The sequence below is a fragment of the Micropterus salmoides genome, unplaced genomic scaffold (genome assembly GCF_014851395.1).
Source record: "Micropterus salmoides isolate LMB-PRFRI ecotype aquatic unplaced genomic scaffold, ASM1485139v1 Ms_hic_scaffold_8, whole genome shotgun sequence".
NCBI lineage: Eukaryota > Metazoa > Chordata > Actinopteri > Centrarchiformes > Centrarchidae > Micropterus > Micropterus salmoides.
The window spans coordinates 29,899,110-29,917,604 of NW_024044570.1; the positions used below are offsets into that span (position 1 = coordinate 29,899,110).

Genomic DNA, 18,495 nt, shown 5'->3' on the forward strand with positions numbered 1-18,495 from the left:
GTGGACACCTCAATATTTCCAGCATTGACTTTCAGTAATTTTAGTGCCTTCTTGTCAATAGGCACTTTTATTGATGTTGGACCGATACTCGGGTACACAGCTTCTCCACCATCTCAGTCTCTGTAACTAACATGACCCACATAATATACATAATGCAACATTATGGCACAGAACAACAACAACAACACAATGGAAGGGCCATTCACTACAGTAATGTTACTTATTGCAGTCTAACTGTTAAAGTGCGACAACAATCCAGTCCAGCTCACTAACCGTTAGATTATCATCCACTACATTTAGCTGTGTTGACATTGCTGAGCCTCTGGTTAAAGGCACACAAATACTAATGTTAGTTACTGAAAAGTAGCAGGGGAGCTAATATGGAGGACCGATCCTGACACAGGCAGAAATAAATACAGAAATAAATAAATGCTCAATAAATAAATAAGCATCCAATTAAATACACAAAAAAATAAAGTAAATAAATAAATGTAGGTAGTAATTAAATTATACAAGGAGACATAAATGTACATATTTTAATTAGTGCCTTTACTTATTCACCTTTGTTATAATTACCTTATTTATTTATTCTTCGTTATAATCTTTAACTTTATTTATTAATTACTTATTTTTTAAATGTATTTATTTATGTGTGTGTTTTAATATTTTGTCTGTTTTATTATTCCTTTGTATTTTTTTACCTTATTTATTTTCACCCATGGTATTTATTTCTGCCTGTCCTTTTTACATTTCTGTATGCATTTCTGCCTCATTATAAAATGAGGAGGGGCTGTATGCATGGACACAGAACTGCAGTATAGGGAGAAGCACACGGTCAGCTAGCTGCAGCTAAATCTGGAGTGCACTCGTATTCAATTCTGTACGGTAAATTCAGTTTTAACGGAGCAGAGCGAGCTGACAGGCAGAGTTAGAGACTTTTTCTGTCTGTTTCTCTCTTTACAAAGACGCATGTTGCAGTCAGAGTCTTCTCTGAAGAGGGCAATGAAGTCTCAGTAGTACCCGATGCGAGCACCACATACAACACAATTTATCAAATTACACAACGGATATACAGCATGAAAATAAGATTGATTGGATTATACTCACAGGAAGTATAAAACCTGTTACATGCATCTATTAAAAGTAAAGTAACACAAAAATGTCAGGGAAATTACTTTACTTAGATTTAAGTACTGCAGTTGTACATTTGAAATACCTTCCTACCTTTCTGATAGGAAGCCTTCTTGAGGTGGTATAAAACATTTCTTCTTAAATTATGATTTGAGTTGTGGACAACTATGACCACATGAATTAAAAAAAATTTAACATTTCACTGCCCAAGTCAGCTATAACACAAGTCTTGTTCATTAGACTACATGCTGTACAGTATTGTGGACAGATTTTGTCCCAGGATTTATTATGCATTTCTTCTTCTTCGTTGCATGATTTAGAATAATAAGGTGAGAAATGGGTCTGTTCTGAGTTCATCCTGCACTGCAGCAGCTAATAAAGTCCATTTAATCCCAAAAACGCTTTTCTTTTTAGGCAGGCTGGAGCAGAAAACAACTCACCTTTCTCAAGTTGTACAGTAATGTCACATGTGTATGAAGGTGGATCAAACAAGCTAATCTTAAATGTCAAAGTAGAGAGGAGCCTAGTAGGCCTATTTATTTTCATTCATTACACAATATGAATAAGCTATGCAGACAGTTGTAAAGAAAGAACATCTTTTTCTTCTGTTCTCTACTTGTTATAGTTACACAGTATTAGGGGTGTGGGCTGTATTAAAAGTATCCACTGTTCTCACATGCTCTAACACACAGTAACGATGAAATGTGTGCTGTTCTCACATTCTTCCTCTGTATGTACACATAAACAACAAGGCAGGGAAATATAAAAGGAATTTATTTTATTGTTTGGGGGTTATTTGTTGCTCTCCTCTTCTCCTCCTTCTTCTTCGGAAGAATATGGTTTTGTTCTCCACATGCCTCCTACTGTGTTTTCTGTGTGAGACATAGAAGTACAGTAACTAACGTTAGCCTTCATTAAATCATTTCGACTGGTGAAGTGCAGTAAAGTTAACTTTAAATTGACTTGACCACCACACATAAAACACAGCTTAATAGCAATCACATTTAACAGAAGCATAAAATTCTTCTTAATGGTAACTGTTAAAATTAGTTTATTTGTTAGTTACCACCACTAGCTCAAGAGCTTTAGCCTATTTGATGTTAGCACTACATAGCCTAGTGGCTAACGGACTTTTACTCTCATCATAGTTTAACAGATTACATGTATTATTCATAATACTGACCGCTGGTGAAGTCACTGCATCTCCCGACACAACACCACGGTTGAATTTTTCACCCTGAATGGCGTTTTTGTTGAAACAGCAGCTGAAAACAGCAGAGCAACGAGCTGCTCCGTGTGGGAGCATTTACCGTAAATACTCGAGTGTCCACATGAAAAGAGAAGGAAGACATGGCTGGTAGTGTCTTCAGAGTTGTTAAACACCTCAGCGCACTGAAGGAAGCCATCTGACTGTGTGAGGGGCAAGATCGTTGATGTCTGCAGGCAGAGTAGGAGCTCTCCTGTCTGACTGGTCCACCAATAGCAGAGAAGATGACCCCTTGAGACACAGCCCCTCCTCATTTGCATAATGAGGCAGAAATGCATACAGAAATGTAAAAAGGACAGGCAGAAATAAATACCATGGGTGAAAATAAATAAGGTAAAAAATACAAAGGAATAATAAAACAGACAAAAATATTAAAACACACACATAAATAAATACATTTAAAAAATAAGTAATTAATAATAAAGTTAAAGATTATAACGAAGAATAAATAAATAAGGTAATTATAACAAAGGTGAATAAGTAAAGGCACTAATTAAAATATGTATGTCTCCTTGTATAATTTAATTACTACCTACATTTATTTATTTACTTTATTTTTTTGTGTATTTAATTGGATGCTTATTTATTTATTGAGCATTTATTTATTTCTGTATTTATTTCTGCCTGTGTCAGGATCGGTCCTCCATAAGCTAAGGCCAATGTATCACGTCAGCTAAATGCAACGTTATCGTGGAACCAGCATGGATTAGTTCAACCGCAAGCTATTAAGTATTACTGTAACGTTGCAGTGTGAGTTTACCTGAGTTTCCAGCATGTTGTGTGAAGCTGTCTCCCTGTCTGTCTATATTTTTTTCCGAGAGTATTGAACCAATATGCGGCTCGCTGCGCTGTATGAAAGGTACGGCGCCGGTGTTGATCTGCCTCTGAGCTGGGAAAGTTGAAGTAACAGAGCCTGAACATGTCTGGAGAAAAGCCACAGCCGGCCTGCCGGTGTTCCTGTGGTTATTGTGGGATCTCTGTATCACTGGGCTTTCACTGGCCTCTCAAGTACCACTGATGTACCTGCTCCAACACATGAGCTCAGCGAGATCTTGGACAAAACAAGCTCTTATTTATGTGGTTTCTGTCTGAGTTTGATCTGAAGGCTGAGGCCTGGTGCAGGAGGATCAGAGATCGAGTGTCGTCAAAGTGGCGCAGATCACGGGGCAATATGACACATGCTGTAATTAGAATTTAAAGATTACTGAAACTGTCAAGGCAAACTTTTTGGGATATCTTGGGATTTAAAGAAGTGTGTTCTGGACTGGAAACATTTAGAGGATTTTTTTAACATTCTCTGAATGAGAGAGAGAATTTTACAGGAGTCACTTAACAAGTAAATAATTTCCATGCATCAATCTCCCATCCGGGAAGAGAAAAGCAGAACAAATACAGTATCTCAAATACCCTTAAGTGTTGTTGTGTTTTAATCTGAAGGTTCAATGACATAATTTTCGCATATTTAAATAAATTATTAAAATTGCAGCCTTTTTGCTGATTCTGATTTTTTCAGTATTATTTGCTGAGCAATGTATTGTGCACTGTAGTATTTAATCAGTGCACTGTAACTATAATGTGTATATAATACCCAGTTTTCAGGTGCACATCAGTATGATTTACAATGTAAAACAATATGATGGATAATAAAATTCTTCATACCAGCAGCAGTTGCAATTCTGTGCCCAGCTAAATGTCACATCTCTGGAATCTTATGCTGGTAGATACAAGCGTCCTATCTGAAATAAAGTAAAGTAAATTTGAGTTTTATATTATTATTTTTATATTTGACACAAATATCACTTGAAGTTATGAACCCCAATGTTGACAATATGATGAAAATGAGGTGATTGCGCTAATTATCATAAAACAGAGTCATAATAAACACTGAGATAATGACAAAAATGACTATGTAAAAAAGTTGGAAGAGATGGTATGGGGGAAAAAACAATATGCATTCAGGGTCCCCTTGCTTTTACTTTCAACAGCATGTCACAGTTTTTATCGACATAAGTATGGACATGTGATATGTAGCTGTATATGGCATTGTCATAGTTATTTTGTCAAACTTTTTCAAAGGCCAAGAACTTTCAAGCTAAACACTAAACTAGATTAGCTTTGACATGATCCAATAAATACAAGAATGCAGCTGTGAAATGTAAATGAAATATAAAAAAATGAATATGCTACGTTGTGTGATTCAAACAACACAAACAGTTGTGAAACAGGAGGGACAATGTGCCATGACAACAGCAATAATGAAGATTTAATTGTGTCCACTGTTTTGTTGAATCACACAAGATGAAAATGAAAATGAGTTCAGGCAGTATTTACAATGTAGGACGTGGAGTATACTATGTACAGAGCGCGCTGACTTGCATAAGTGACAGAAATATGTCATTTATATCGCTGTCAAGTCGTGATTGGGTGTATTTTCCGACAGGCCCTGAAGGCAGCAGCGGCACGGACGTGGCCGTGGCGCAGCTGCAGCACAGTGGCGCTGTACACACAGTCTACATCAGCGTCCCTTCTGGAGGCAGAGAGGGCGAAGTTTCACTCTGCATTGCAGCCTGAGCGCTGCTGCCGGAATCCAACACAACAATGGCGACTCCCAGTCCTGACAGCAACTCCTCAAGCTCCAGCAACAGTAGCAGCATTGTAGGAACCGCGTCGCACCATTTCCACCCGCAGACGCACAGCAGCAGCATGCAAGGTAGGCGACAGTGGCTTTATTCCATCATTTTTCAGTTTCAACTGAAGACACTGGAGTTAGTGGGAAAAGGTAGCTTGTAGCTTCCCAGAAGCAGAAAAACCGTGGTAAAGTCAGACAGAATAATTCATACTTTCCGGTCATAACTTTCAAAACAACCCCACGTTGTTCATTTCATACTGGTTCACATTTTGTTGGATAAGTTCATATACATGAACAAGCTCCATTTAAAATTTTATCTTGTTCTGCTAATGTAAATGTAAAATGGACTGGTTCTGTTAAGTGCTATAACTTAACCTGGTATTTTATAATTCTGTATGTTAGAAATGTAGTGATCTATTTATCCAGGATGGTGGAATACTAACGGTTACCAATCCTACATGCAAGGTCACTCATAATTTCTCTTAAATTAATTTATGGCATGTTGTTGACAGATACTGGGCATGTCAAGTTAGTATTCAGGCCCTAGTATTACAAGTTTCAATGTTGACATGATACACAGAATACATCTAATTATTAAAATATATTAATCTACAAGTATTGTTTTAGTATTAAACCAATCAAATCCGCACTGTGAATTAATCCAACCCTTTTGTAGTCTTGTTAACAGTTTGTCGCGCTGTAGAATTTTATTTTGAAGGCTTGTGCCGTTTCCGCTAAGGCTCTAGCTTTCTTTGCCTAGCTTGAAGTAGCTGCCTGATACTACATGGCTACCAGGTTAGCCCCTTTTTAGCTGCTGAACCTACAGACCTGTAGAGGCAAAGTGAAGTGTTTCATTCATTGAGTCTGACATGACCCTCCATTAGAAACAAATTCTAAATCCAAAATGTATGACACTGCGTTCAGGGAATGTCTATTCACCGACATTACTTGCACCAGGCTGCTAACGTTAAGTTAAAAGGAACATTAACGTTACTATCAAGGCCTGCAAGTGAAGTGTTTCAATCTTCAAAGCCAGGCCACCGTTTGAACGCACCGCTGTCTATGGCAAATAAATGATCCAAACAATACAATTAAATATAGATATTGTATATTATATCCACCATGTCAACATTCGTAAAACTTTGTTGATTAATATGCTTTGCTTCAGTCGTTTGACTACACGCCACGGAGATTTCAGCCCTTTTAAATAATGTGATAACATGAAATAAACAACAGTGTAACTTAACGTTAGCCCCGAGTCCACACTCTAAACCCATTATCGGACGGAAAGCCAAGCCTGGCTGGGTCCTAAACCTACAGCAAGCCAACAACAGTTTTTTGCCTCTTGGACAATATATCCTTCACAAATGTTTCGATAAGATGCCATGAGCCATGGCAGTGTCGCTGTTAAATCACCATAGAGGACCACCCGGTGCCAGCTGAGGTGTATGAATCTGTGGTTTGTTGCGTTGTCGCTAATTTGGGATCAAACTGAATGTGGATCTTATTTTGTTACTTATAAACGTTTGAACGCAATGCTGTCTAAATCTTACAAGACAAAGACGTACAGCAAGTCACACAGAGTCTTGTCCGATAATGGACGTGTTGATGGTAGCTTCTGGATAATGGATGGATGGATTCCATTTACTGATTGACTTTTAGCAACCCTAACCTAATCAGAGCAGTGCAGCCATGTGTCCAGTGGTCAGCAGATCTGAGTTGCATGTTCTTACTTTGTGGCAGATGTCTAGTATCAAATGTTTTATCTGAACCTTACAGAAACCAACACCTGCTGGAGATGTCAAAATGAAACAGGTATTCACTCTTACTTTACTAGGTTTCAGTCTGCTGTTGGTGTTTTTTTGTTGTTGTTGTTTACACTGTTTGGTTAGGACACATCTTGGCAAATTAATTCCTTGAAATGCCCCCTGTCCCCCCCCCCCCCCCCCCCCTTTTTCCCCCCCTACCTTTTAATGGGATGTTTTTAAAAATGTCCTATGCAGCATCATACGGTTTCTGTCATTTTCTGTTTGTTTCCAAATTTGATGTTTTTTATATATTTATTTATTTTTTAATTTTTGTTAAACATTTTTTTCCCCCGGCTTTTTTTATCCACTTAGCTGCATGTTTTTAATTCATGTTTCCATATTACAGTGATCTTAGTTTGAGACACTACACGCAACCCCATCCAGGAGCGTTTTTTTTCTTAGCGGCACAGATATCAAAATGTGGTTTTAGTGCCAACTCTTAGTGAAATGCCATGGAAAGATGACAACTGAAGTGAACACATCTTTACACCACATCTCACATCAACTGCCAGTTGTCCACCTGGAAGTGACGTTAGTGTGACATCAGGGTGATTCTGTCCACACTGCTGCTGTCCTGCTGGCTTGGCAGAATGTCAGTGACGTTCCACTGGCGAATACGACTTCCCATTGCCATATACCAATTCTTACTGACGTATGTCTCTGCTGATTATGGTATGTCACTGATGTGTGCCACTTCTAAACAGCTGGTCCCTGGTGTTCCACAGATGGCTGCCCCTCTCCATCGGCACTTAGTGGTATGCCACTTCAGCTATTGGCATGTCACCGCTGTAAGACTGGCATATGACATATAGAAATGGTATATTGCATATGCTCACTGGCATAAGATGAGTCTTAGGTACATATTCCACTGCTGTGGTAATGGTATTCGTCCATACGTGACAATGCTGTTGGCATACAGCTCGCGTCAGTGGTCAAATTTTGTCAAGGCATACTGTTAGTTGTACAGGGCTAATATGTAGCAACGCCTAGCCCTGCTAAGCTGAATGACGTTCATAACTTCAGTAACATGCAGCTGGCTATCAGAATTGTGTTCTGTTTTGCAAGAACACGCAACACTGTACAATGCTCCCTTTTTAAGCCGAGGTATAGATGAAGTCATTGTGAAACAGATAGCACTACTAATCTCCAATCCTCTGATGTTATGAGTCCAAAAAGTAGATACTAAGTCACCAGTTGGACATGGTATCTGCTAGTGAAACGTGCTACCTGTCACTGGAACATGAGTGGCATGTCATTGTCATGTGGCGCACAGCGACAGGATACCAATAGTCAGCAGTGGCATATATGCAAGTATTGAATCATCAAATGCTGGTGGGGAGAGGTATTTGCCAGTGGAACGTGACTGACATACTAAGTGCTATATGCCAGATGAAGAGCAGCAGCACAGCCACTTTTCAATGTTGGCATCATTCATTTTTGTATAATGCACTAAAGGTACTAAATTGAATTTGAAACTGCAGGAGAAGAAGAAGCCAAAGCATCGAAGTCATTTTAATACATTCTGCTATTGGGCTAGTTTTGACTAAACATGTTTAAAATTGTACTGTTCCTCAGTCCACTGTGAACGCAGTGGAACCTCATCAAGTGACACGTACAGTTGCATGGCAGTGCACTTAACCAGTTTCACCAAAATATGGTGATTCATTCACCAGCCAAAGCCCATTCAGAGTAACCTGACCTGTGTTTCACTTTCAGCATAGGCTCTTGCTGGGATGGCACTTCTGAATAAGGACCCACTCGCACTAAAACAAGCCCGAGGAAAATGTAGTAAAATGTTTTTTCTTTACTTCAGGGTTTCAGATAAACCTGTCTGGAGTGTCCCAAAGTAAGCAATAGACTCGCACACGAAGCACACCTCTACTCTTTGTGGGTACACTTCAGTAGTCTAAAGTGGTTTCCTTTCCTCACTGACTTTCATTGTTTCTGTTCAATCGTTTGATGCCAACTGGTCGTATTGAGCTCCAGATTCTTGATGCGTCTGTCATGCTCGTATTTAATTGGATATCATAGGTGAAAGGATGCCACTGTATACTATTGAATCAGCCTGTGTGGTGCTCTGGTAGTTGGGGAGTCTGTCCACTGTTCATAAATTCAGTTATGGCCAAGAGCGATCCATTTGCACCGGGGCTTAAAGGTTAAAAAGGGATATGTTGCACGCAAGAACGGGGCATAGCAAAGACAACTCAACGCTTGCACTCGGCACGTTGCACAGAAGCTAGCCTAATTGCCATGTATATTCTGGAGATGCATCCTAATATACCCTTAATGTTACTGACACTGTTGACTTGATTCAGTCTTAAATTGGAAAGAAGTGCTATTTAAGTGTTGGGTCACTTTGCCATCTTAAGGGAACTTTTCAGGTTTGAATTGCACTATATTTTTAATGTTTTTTTTGTTTTTTTTTTGCAAGTTGTAAGTAGAATTTCTTCTATTATTTTTTTTTTTTTTTGACAGGGATTCCCAATATCAGTATCCTGCAGTAAGGCCCCCTTTGGCTCTGTTGCAGGAACAACAATTCCAATAACTTAAAATATAAATTATTTGGGCAAAAATATGCCTTATACAGCTCAAAGAACTGGTGTAGTATCAGAGTATTGGGAACCCCTGAACATCTGGGAACTGGGCTTGTGTCAAAATGATTTTTGTGCTTCATCTGATCTTGAGAAGAGCTTGAGATAACCCTAAGGTCAGTCTATGTATGAAAACGGCTCACAGTGGACTGGATCTTTAACTCCTGTTTCTCCTCACTGTTCTACTGATTTATTAGTCAGATTTAATTGTACAAAGCACAATTATCTGCTTGTACTTGGGCCACTGAATATTTTGTGGCACAAATTTGTTAAAGTTGCTTATTGCATACATGCAAAGGCTTATCTCAAGCGTGTAGAGACTGAAGTTGCCGAGGTAAGACGCACTGTGTGTCCTCTGTTGGCACCGGCTGGTTGAACCCACTGTGTGGTGTGCATGTTGTGGGAATCTGGATCTGTTTCTCTCTTCGTCCTGCCAGGTAAACGTAAAGCTCTGAAGCTGAATTTCGCCAACCCTCCAGTGAAACCGGCCTCCAGGCTCCCGCTCAATCCAACGCCTCCGTCTTTCCAGAACCCTCACATGTGAGTAGCCGATGGGGTCTTAAACATTCTACAAGAAAAATGACTCGTTCTGATCTCTCTTCTTTGGAACCAAAAACACACTCTCTCAAAGAATCAGAAATCAGAAATGCCCTCTGTTGAACTGCGCGCGGCTAAACCACTAGAGGGCAGCAAAAACCTTTTAATGGGGTGTTTTAAAAAGCATCATATTTATGCACAACAGTCATTGACCAGTTTGCTATCTCTCTCCAGCCCTTTTCATATTTCACTCCCATCAAGGAGTGTAATGACGTAGGAAAGATCAGATTAGAAAGTCACCTCATGGGACCTTTTTTAAATGGTTCAGATTGACAGAAGCTTGGGGTCTGCTGATAAAATATTTATCATATCCACATTAATCTAAAATGCATGTTCCTCTCATGGCTCCACGCTGTCTCTTCCTGCTCCGTCCCCTTCCTGTGGCCTCTTCCTCCTACTGTTTCATACGCTGCCTCGTCCAATCCTGTCTGATCCCATCCGATCCCGTCCTCCGGGCTCCTCCCAGAGAGCGTCTGCGGACACACAGCATCGAGTCGTCGGGGAAGCTGAAGATCTCTCCGGAGCAGCATTGTGACTTTACAGCAGAGGATCTGAGAGACCTCGGGGAGATTGGTCGCGGGGCGTATGGCTCTGTGAACAAGATGGTCCACAAACCCACGGGCCAGATCATGGCTGTCAAGGTGACCTGCTGATAAACACAATCACCTGAGTTTAACTCTTCCAAACCAACAATAAATCAGTTCAAAATACAGAAGGCGTTACCTTTGCCTTTAAGGCCATGCCGCTAAGCAGAATTGTTGCTTCAGCCAAGTTATGGAATTTCTGCGGTACTTTTGTTCATGGGAAGCACCTGCAAGGAAAATAAAGGGGAAAAATCTGTCCAACCTGTAGTTTGTAGAAACATCTGTAGAATCCAATCAAAGGGTAACTTAAGTATTTTTCAACCTGGACCCTATTTTCCCATGTTTTTGTGTCTATGTGACTAATTGGGACAAAGTCTTTTGAAATTGGTCCAGTAGTGAGCGAGCGCGCTACAGTCGGCTGCAGCGAAAGAGGGCTGCAACGTAATCCTCGCAGGGAATTGCATCCACTCAAAGTACGTCCACTGAAGTGCTTGTGTTTGCCACTGACGGGCTCAGATTAATATTATAGGTGTATGAAAACATTAATATTAAGGAAAGGATTCAGGACCAAATTCACACAAACACATAAGCAAACTAACCGACCCAGGCAGCGGTAGACAAGCAACTGCCGTGTTCTGTGAGGTGAAATTGCGCGCGTTTATTTTTAATTTAAATTTTTTATTTTTTTCCTCAAGGGAGTCTGGTGGCTTTGAGAGCGATATAGCGACTGTTTCTGGTTTAAAAATAGGGAACTCACTCTTAAAAAAAAAAAAAGGAAAAAGAAAAAAATCCCCTCTCTCTCTATAGAGAGCCTTTCCATCATCTGCTACAATCTTAACCACATCTACAAACCAGTAGCAAGTCGTGGCAGGGGCCAAACAGACAAACCCTCACCAGGAGGAAGTTATTTTGACAATCACCTGTGGAAAACAGTGTTTTACCAAACATGTGAGTCTCTGTCTGGATACTTGATCTGGACATCTGATCCACAAGCCTTCACATTTACACCTGGCGTTCTCCATCTCCTTAGTCTTGAAAGGTATTATTGACCAGTTAGACCCTTATCATCATTGGCTCTGATAGCGAGCAAAGCATGCAGTGAAGCTGCAAGATGGCACAGTGTGTTTGCTGCTTTGGTCAACTAACCACAGCAACACATAAAAGAAAATTGAATTCATTTGCATTCCTGTTTTTTACACAAATAAGCTTCTCATATCTCTGTAGCATAAAGTGAAATAAACTGGTGGTGCAGTAGACTGTCTGGAAAGTAGGAATTGGTCAGAATTGTAAATGTGTTCTTGGTTTTGCCGTGTCTCCCAGAGGATTCGCTCCACAGTGGACGAGAAGGAGCAGAAGCAGCTGCTGATGGACCTTGACGTGGTGATGAGGAGTAGTGACTGTCCCTACATTGTTCAGTTCTACGGCGCTCTCTTCAGAGAGGTCTGACTAGAACTCACTGAGCTTGTACCCTCATCATGCTCATATCAGCAGACAGATGGTTTTGTAGACATGTGAGGAAAACTAACCTTTGACTCTTTGTTTCAGGGAGACTGTTGGATTTGTATGGAACTTATGTCTACCTCATTAGACAAATTCTACAAATATGTATATTGTTCATTAGATGATGTCATTCCAGAGGAAATATTAGGCAAAATAACATTAGCCGTGAGTAGATGAGTCCCTTTGTCTTTATGCATGTTGACTTCATACCGTGCGTATTGTCGAAACAACATAAGTGATGTTTTTATTTTGCCCTCAACAGACCGTTAAAGCACTGAACCACTTAAAAGAAAACTTGAAAATAATTCACAGAGGTGAGACTTAATAGTGTGTGTGTGTGTGTGTGTAAAATGTAATTAATTAAAATTCATGTCAAATAATTATGGAATATTGAGTACAAGCCATCTAATTGCATTTAACAATCGCACAGTCCCTTTGTACACAAATAAAAATGATGGTGAATTTCTTTCATACTATTAAGTTTTTTTTAATGTCAAAAAAATATGTCTGTTGGCAGTATCAAAACCATTTATATCAGCATTTGCATTCGAAAAAATGTGAATCAATTCTATTATTCCTACTCTGTATTCATTTTAGACATCAAACCTTCCAATATTCTAATGGACCGAAGGGGTAATATCAAGCTGTGTGATTTCGGCATCAGCGGTCAGCTGGTGGACTCCATAGCCAAGACCAGAGATGCAGGCTGCAGACCTTACATGGCGGTAAGCGATCCAAAGTAGTAACTTAACAACTGACAGCTTACAATCTGTCAGACAGATAAACTGAAACAGTGTCTTGCTGAGTTGGCGTGCAGGTGCGGCCATTCAAAACTGACGAGCTTTCCTGGCTCACATTTTACTGAACACAAATGAATAAAAGGCTGTTTACAGTATTGTCTGATGCCATTTAGCAGCTATGGCTCAGGAGATGGAGCGGGTTGCACACAATGGTTGTTACATCTATGTAATGGATGTGATGTTGTGTAACAGTGTTTTGAATGGTCAGAAGAATAGAAAGGTGTTATTCAAATACTACAGAGTGTTTAATTCAACAAACTAAAACCAGCCACAGCACTGCAATGGACTAGGCTCAAGCTCCCATAGGAACAAGTTGGATCTTAATCGGTTTGAGGCTCAGCTCAGATTTTGACCCTGACAAAAAAATGTGTGTGTGTGTTTCAGCCTGAAAGGATAGATCCCAGTGCTTCCAGACAAGGCTATGATGTCCGGTCTGATGTGTGGAGCTTAGGAATCACCCTGGTAAGAGAAATATTGTCATCTGCTTAATGTGAACTCTGACCTCTTGTTATGTCTGCACACATTTGAATTGACAGGGCTGTAGGGCCAATAAGGTCTGCCGGTCCTTCAAAGTCCCTGGTTTGTTTGCTTTCAGTACGAGCTGGCCACAGGAAGATTTCCTTACCCAAAGTGGAATAGGTGTTTGATCAGCTGACACAAGTGGTGAAAGGTGAGCCTCCCCAGCTCAGCAACTCGGAGGAGAGGCAGTTCTCCCCCAAGTTCATCAACTTTGTTAACCTATGGTAAGCACCGTTACATTAAGTCATACACACAACATCAGTAGTATTGCAGTGTGTGAAATAAACCACTTAATTTAACATCCTGTTTTAGTGAAAACATTCTCAAACAGCTGAGTGTGAAAGTTCCCAGCTTAACTCAACATCCACTTACTAGCTTTTTCTAGAGCTTTCAACTACATCTCAGGGTCTCTATTAGTGGATGGAGCTGCTCAGTAGTCCTCATGTGGCCAGTGTGTGGAGTGGAGTAAACTGTATGACAATTGAGCAAACACAGTTTGCTTATAGACCTTTTGTTTTAAAGCTTAAAAAAAAAACACACAGTAAGCAGCCCTTTAGTGAAGTTATTTGTTTTCATATTTGAAAAGATTTTAAAAGTGAAAACCTTTTTCTGAAATGATCTCCTGACTAAAAGTGAGTGTAGTTAACCTTTTACCATTTCACAATGTCAGTGCACATTTACAGTCAATTTGAACAGAAAACAATCGAAAATGTTTGTCTTACTTTAATAATTTGCTTAATTCTTGAGACCACACACAAATGGAGGTGTTTAGTCGGTCATAGCTGTTCAGTAATTGGTTCTAAGTGCGTCTAATCATGGCAGTTTAAAATGCTGGGCAGTCTGCCACTGAATACTTGTCCCCCTATGCTGATGGAGTTCGATTTGTTTTTGTGCGTGTTCTTTTTCTGTCCAGCCTTACAAAGGATGAATCAAAAAGGCCAAAGTACAAGGAGCTTCTGGTAAGTTCTTGGACCGTTCTTTAGTTTTTACACACACTCCACAAATCAGTACATCAAGCACACAACATGACATGAGTGTCTTAATGGTGCTGTCCATGGTTCTGAAAAAGATTTTAAAGTAACCTGGTCTACTTACAGAGTATATTATGGAGATTTAACAGTTTGCGTAAAATACAGAACGTTACTAGTTAAACATGTGCTCCTGATCATGGTGCCTAAAATCTTCAGCTGTTCCCTGAGCAACAAAGCCTCTGCTGGTCAGACACACTGTAACAAGAGGAGTGGGACATACTATAATTTGGGCATAGTTTACTTTCATGACACATTATGAATTCTTCAGTGTGTCAATAGCAAAATTGCATTTGGCAAAGAAATTAATTCCTTAACTAATGAATTTGACTTAACGTTTGTACCTTTTTTAAAGCTGCACTAACTAAATATGTTTTATGCCAACAATGAGTCAAATGACTGTGAAATGTGTTGCCCATAGTGACAAACCTACTGACAATTATCACCTACCTTTACAGTTCCCCTTTTGCCTCTTTTCACTCATTTTGTTTTGTTCTGCCCACAAACTCATACACCTATCGACCTCTTTCCAGAAGTTGTGGGAAGCTGTTTTGCATGGAGAATCTTTGAAAAATCCCATGTACACATGAACTTAGCGGAGCATCTTGCATTATCAATTTGCTAGCAAGCTAAATACTTTCCTCAGGAGTTGGTAGTGACTAAATTGAAGCTAAATGTAGAGTGAATATTGAACCAACATTTGTCAGGTGACCAGAATTAGGACTTCAAATGAATGCTAATGTTGCTCTGTCTGCTGGATGTGTAAATTCACCATAACTTTAAATATGATGTCGGTGTTGTTTCCAGTTTCTTCTGCTGCCCCCAAGTGGAGAGAGAGATATAGAGAGAGATAGAGAGATATAGATAGATAGATAGATATATAGAGATAGAGATAGAGATAGAGATAGAGATAGAGATATAGAGATAGAGAGATAGAGATAGAGAGATAGAGATAGAGATAGAGAGATAGAGATAGAGATATAGAGATAGAGAGATAGAGATAGAGATAGATATATAGATATATAGATATATATAGATATATATATAGTATATATATAGAGATAGATATATATATAGATATAGATATAGATATATATATAGATATAGATTATATAGATATAGATATATATATATATATATATATATATATATATATATATATATATATATATATAGATATAGATATAGATATAGATATAGTATAGATATAGATATATATATATAGATATAGATAGTATATAGATATAGATATAGATATATATATATAATATATAGATTAATATTTATAGATATATATATATAGAGATATATATATATAGATATAGATATATATAGATATCTATAGATAGATATAGATCTATAGATATCTATAGATATATATAGATATCTATAGATATAGATAGATATAGAGATATAGATATATAGATAGATATAGATATATAGATATATAGAGATATATATATAGAGATAGAGATATATATATAGAGATATATAGAGATATATAGAGATATAAATAAATAAAAAATAATAAAAATAGGGTTAATATAGTCTGCCAAATAGGAGTTTTTTTTACTGCCTCTAAAATATGTGTTTATGTCAAATACATATCTCACAGAAGTGTGCAAACCCCTCAGATTTTTGTAAATATTTGATTATAGAGAGCCCTCCCCTTTCAGTGGACAACCATGGGAACTTCAGAAAAATATTGGTAACGGTAGTCAATGGCAACTTTCTTGGCTTGCAAAAGTATATTTTAAATTGACCAACATCATATGTAATTCAGGGCTCAATTCTTACGGGATAAAAAGATAAGTTGTCTCTCGCCATTGACTACCGTACTATTTTTCCTGAAATAAGGTCCTATGAGCCGGAAAAAGAAGCGAGTGACTTGGGCTCTCTGTCATTTCTTCAGTGTTGTCACATGAAAAGATACTTTGCTACATGTAAAGTAGTTGTAGTAGTGTACAGCTTGCAGTGTAAATCTGCTGTCCCCTCAAATGACACATCACACAGCCATTAATGTCTAACAGCTGGCAACAAAAGTGAGTACACCCCTAAGTGAAAAGATATTCAAATATTTACAAAATGTGAGGGGTGTACTCACTTTTGTGAGATACTATGCATGTATTTATCTTATTCTCCTAGCAACCAGTTCAACGCACATTTGAGGATTTAGGACACTAGCTTTAAATTAGCTGGCTATTTTAGGAACCACAACTATGACTACTTGAAGGAATTTTCATCGAACCTAAAAGCTCACTGTAAATTGTTTCTTTTTTTTTTTTTCTCCTGCAGAAACATCCCTTCATTCTGATGTACGAAGAGCGCTACGTGGATGTCGCCAGTTACGTATGTCGCATCCTGGATCAGATCCCTGCCTCTCCCATCTCTCCTATGTATGTGGACTGATGGGGTTAGACTGGGGAGTTTGGGGGGGGGGGTCACCCAATATGTAGTCGATGGGACAGTCAGCTTTAAGATTCCACGCTTGACATCTTGTCCATCAGATTTACGTAGGATCACCTGTTTATTCACACGTTCCAAAGAACAAAGGAACTTCAGTTCAAATTGCCCGGTGCAAAGAGATGAGCGCTGGTAAGCAAACCCTTCCACCTCCCGTCACCTCATTTTAAAGTCAGTGAAATCTGAACTGTTCTCATCTTCAGCCAGGAAAAACTTGAAGACATAACGTTGTCTTAGTAAAATGAAACGCGTCTTTTTATGTGAGGGTGGGGAAAAAGGAACAGAGTATGCATATTGAATATGTTGTAGGCAAATGCAGAATCTACCAAATAAAATGTTGAACAGTGACACTCGTGACATATGAACAAAAATAGCCACCTTTTGAAGTGTACATTGTGGACTATATGCATTATGTGTGTTCACTTCTGCATTGTTAACATGTAGAGATGTATGCCAATAGACCTACTGTCTAAACACACACTTTTCAAGCAGTTTGTTGTGGGCACCTTCCCTCACGGTAAATATGAGTATGCAAAAGTGCTTGTCTCTGGACAGCTCATTGATTCGGTAGAGTGGCTTTACTTACTTGTCTCTTTCTCTCCTCTTTTTGTTTTTTTTATTTTTTCCCCCTCCAATATGCAATCTGTAAGTTTGCCTTGACCTATGATTGGGACATACACATCCAGTATTGGCCCCAGTTTGTACCTTTTTATGTCTTATATTATCAATGCTTATGAATCACAGAGCTGAGCATCTCATTTTCTGAAATATAATCCATACATCTGTCATTTAAAAAATACAGGGAGAAACTTGTTACCGAAAGGTATTCTATGTTGTTCTCTAATTTCACATGGTTTTGATAAGATTCGCTGGCGTGGGAGTCTTGCTGATCTGGATATTTTTCTAGCTATTAGACCCAACCTTGAAATGGCATATCAAATTACATTAATATATACTTTTACCTAATAGTAAAATGTTTCCATTTGGCTTACGTTGCAAAAGGGAAGCATGCAATATGTAATTGCTGGCTATCATTAGCATCTTTGTTCGGATTTGGTAATGAAGTTGCAACTTAGGAAGTGGGCTAAAAAAGAATCTTTTAGATCCAGGTGGGCAGAAGGTCTTGTGAATATTCTAGAAATACCATTTGAACTGCAGCAGGTGTTAAACAACCATGTGGGTTTTTTCCAAGATCAGCAATTTATCTTTCAGAAAAATGGATGTTTATCTCTGACTCAAACAAGGCACAAACTGGGACTAAACAATGTTACATTGCATGATGTAAAGTTACTTTGGGACATTATGTCCTCGTGTGTGTGTGTGTGTGTGTGTGTGTGTGTGTGTGTGTGTGTGTTTCAGTTTGAGAACAAGCCCTAAAGCTCCTTAGCCTCCTGTCATATCACTGTACAGCTAAACCGCTCATCCACACAGATCACAGATCCACCATGCTGCCATACAAAGGCAAAAAGTAATAACTACCTTTGCGAACGGTCCTGGCAAAGGTTTCCTAAAAAATTGCACCATGAATGCTGCTAAATGACATAATGTCCACTTCAACCACACAACTTTCAGGGGAGG

At 38.8% G+C, this 18,495-nt stretch overlaps 1 pseudogene; it reads left to right on the plus strand.

Moving 5' to 3' along the window:
- Positions 1-4,878: 4,878 nt before the first annotated feature.
- On the plus strand, positions 4,879-17,265 carry LOC119893518 (annotated as a pseudogene).
- The last annotated feature ends 1,230 nt before the right edge of the window (positions 17,266-18,495 follow it).